Below are 3,787 nucleotides of genomic sequence, written 5' to 3' on the forward strand. Positions count from 1 at the left end.
GGACAACACAGACAGCAGGCCATCACTATTTACATGGACAACACAGACAGCAGGCCATCACTATTTGAACAACACAGACAGCAGGACATTATGTAATGGGGGGGGGGGGTCAGACATGGCAATTCTGTAATCCAAGTCTACTGTCTCACAACCATAGGTCATAGGTCTGTCCAGCTCTGGCCAATCCCAGGGGGCTGTGGGGTGTGGTGTTCCCCCTGTCCAGCTGTAGAGGGGATGCTAGTCAGGGTTACGGGTGGGGGGGTTGGTGGCCAGGGTGTCATAGGGCAGCTCTGGCCCAGCGGCCCTGCAGCTATAGCACAATAGCCAGTGATAATGTATGCAGGCCAGGGATGAGATCCATGGGAAACAGTGGTGGGAAGAAGGACATCTGGGCCCTGACCTTTAACCCCTTGGAGGCTTTGCTGCTCACACAACACTGGGGAGGGGGAGCCACTGAGGAGGGGACTGGACAGGGGCTGGACTAGCCTGGTCCCAGATCTGTTGGTGTTGTCTTATCATTGTGATGCCAAATGTGATATTGACCATAGGAGTTGGTAAGAAAGCACAAACAGATCTGGGACCAGGCTATGGATGGAGAGGGATTGGGGGAGGAACTTGGGACTGGACAGGGGGGCTGGGGAGCCGAGGGAGGTCTGTTTAGGAGAGCCCATATTGATCGGGGACGGACCGATAGAAAGGGCAAGGGGACACTAAAAGATGTCACTACATTTAGAAAAATAAGGCCATGCAATATATTCCTCAGCTTTAGGGGCCACTACTGTTCCCTCCCTCCGTTCCATGGCTGTCCTCCTATATCTGATTCTACCCTTTGTAACCTGTTGATGTCCCTACAGCCACTCAAAACTCTACCTCTACCTCTACCCACCTCTACCTCTACCCCTACCCACCTCTACCCCTACCCCTACCTCTACCTCTACCCCTACCTCTACCCAGGAGGAGATGAACAAAACACAGACAGCAGGCCCATCACTATTTACATGGACAACATCAGAACCACAGCCATCAACTATTTACATGGACAGAACAGACAGCAGCCATCACTATGTTACATGGACAACACAGACAAAGCCAGGCTCATCAACTATTTTACATGGACAAACCCCGACAGCCACGGCCATCAATATTTACATGGACAACACCGACAGCAGGCCATCACTATTTGACCACACGACAGCAGGCCATCACTAATTTAACATGTGACAACCACAGACAGCTAGGCCATCACTATTTGAACAACTACAGACAGCAGGTACATTATGTACATGGGGGGGGGGGTCAGACATGGCAATTCTCTAATCTCAAAGATCCTACTGTCTTCACAACCAATAGGTCATAAAGGTCTGTCCAGCTCTGCCACTCCCAGGGGGGCTTGGTGTGGTGGTCCCCTGTCCAGTGTAAGAGGGGATGCTAGTCAGGGTTACGGGTGGGGGGTTGGGTGGCCAGGGTGTCATAGGGCAGCTCTGGCCCAGCGGCCCTCAGCTATAGCACAATAGCCCAGTGAATAATTGTAATGCAGGCCAGGGATGAGATCCATGGGAAACAGTGGTGGGAAGAAGGGCACATCTTGCGGCCCTGACCTTTAACCCTTTGGAGGCTTTTGCTGCTCAACACACTGGGGAGGGACCACTTGAGGAGGGGACTGGACAGGGGCTGACTTAGCCCTGGTCCCAGATCTGTTTGTTTAGTCTATCATGTGATGCCAAATGTGACTATTTGACCAAGGAGTTGGTAAGCAAAAGCACAAACAGATCTGGACCAGGCTATGGATGGAGATGGGATTGGGGAGGAACTTGGGACTGACAGGGGGCCGGGGAGCCGAGGGAGGTCTGTTAGGAGAGCCCATTAATTGATCGGGACGGACCGATAGAAAGGGCAAGGGACACTAAAAGATGTCACTACAATTAGAAAAAATAAGGCCATGCAATATTTCCTCAGCTTTAGGGGCCACTACTGTTCCCTCCTCCGTTCCAATGGGCTGTCCTCCCTATATCTCGATTCTACCCTTTGTAACCTGTTGATGTCCTACAGCCACTCAAAACTCTACCTCTACCTCTACCCACCTCTACCCTCTACCCCTACCCACCTCTACCCCTACCCCTACTCTACTCTCACCCCTACCTCTACCCTACCCACCTCTACCCCTACCCCTACCTCTCCCCCTACCTCTACCTCTAACTACCCACCTCTACCTCTACCCACCTCTACCTCTACCCACCTCCCCCACTCTACCACCTCTCACCTCCTACCCACCTCTACCTCTACCCCCACCTCTACCCTCTACCCACCTCTACACCACCTCTACCCACCTCCACCCTCTACCTCACCTCAACCCACCTCTACCTCTACCCATCTCCACCTCTACCCCACTCCACCTCTACCCACCTCAATCTCTACCCACCTCTACCTCTACACCCCATCCTCTACCTCTACCCACCTCTACCTCTACCCCACTTCTACCTCTACCACCACCTCTACCCACCTCCACCTCTACCCCACCTCTCCCCTACCATCCACCTCTACCCCCTCCACCTCTACCCCCCTCCACCTCTCCCACCTCTACCTCTACCACCTCTACCTCTACCCACCTCTACCTCTACCCATCCCACCTCTACCCCTCTACCTTCCACCTCTACCCACCTGCTACCTCTACTCACCTACCTCCATCTCCACCTCTACCCACCTCACCCTCACCCGCCTACTCTACCCACCTCCACCTCTACCCACCTCCACCTCTACCCACCTCCACCTCACCCACCTCCACCTCTACCACCCTCCACCTCTAACCCACCTCCACCTCTACCCACCTCCACCTCTACCTCACCCACACCTCCACCCACCTCCACCTCTAACCCACCTCCCACCTCTACCCACCTCATTACCTCTACCCACCTCTACCTCTACCTCACCTCTACCTCTACTCCTCTACCCACCTTACCTCTACCCACCTCTACCTCTACCCACTCCACCTCTACCACCTCTACCTCTACCCACCTCTACCCTCTCCCACCTCTACCTCTACCCACCTCTACCTCTACCACCTCTAACCTCCTACCCAATCTATACCTACAGTATCTATACCTATATCTAATCCATCACTTACCCAGACCACTGATGGTGTATTCTGTGTCCTCCAGGCTGGAGCTGGATGGAGGGCTGTTCTGGTTGACCCTCCTTCATGGTAACAGAGCCGGTAACCCTGGACGACCACGGGGCTGGAGATGGCTGCCCATCGAACCAAGATGGAGTGCAGTTGAGAGGCTCCAGTTGCCTGCAGCAGTGGGGCAGGTGGCACTGTGGGGGACACAGGAAGGAGAACAGGTATGAAGAGGATGATGAAGACACCATAACTGGCTGCGTCTCAAAATAGGTCTGGGGTCAAAACTAGTGCACTGTATAAGCCCTGGTCAAAAGTAGTGCACTAATATAGGGAATAGGCTGCCATTTAAGATCCACACTCTGTCTACAATGAAAGCCAACCACAACCCCTACCAACTACCCCACAACCCAGACACCCACACATACATATACACACTGCCAACACCCACCCGCACACCCCACTGACCACACCCACACACACGACCCACACCCACCCACACACGACCCACCCACCCACACACTGATCCACCTACACACACTGACCACACACCCACACACACCGGCCCCCCCACCCACACCAACACCACACAACACTGGCCCACCCACCCAACACCACCCACACACACTTCACACCCCCTCCACCACCACTGGCACACCACCCTCCCCACCA

The 3,787-nt window shown here is 54.3% G+C and overlaps 1 pseudogene; it reads right to left on the bottom strand.

Annotated features, from left to right (window-relative positions):
• LOC112068465 (protogenin B-like) overlaps positions 1–3,787 on the bottom strand; it is a 57,424-nt pseudogene that overhangs the window by 15,791 nt on the left and 37,846 nt on the right.

This window comes from Salvelinus sp. IW2-2015, unplaced genomic scaffold, assembly GCF_002910315.2.
Source record: "Salvelinus sp. IW2-2015 unplaced genomic scaffold, ASM291031v2 Un_scaffold537, whole genome shotgun sequence".
Lineage (NCBI taxonomy): Eukaryota > Metazoa > Chordata > Actinopteri > Salmoniformes > Salmonidae > Salvelinus > Salvelinus sp. IW2-2015.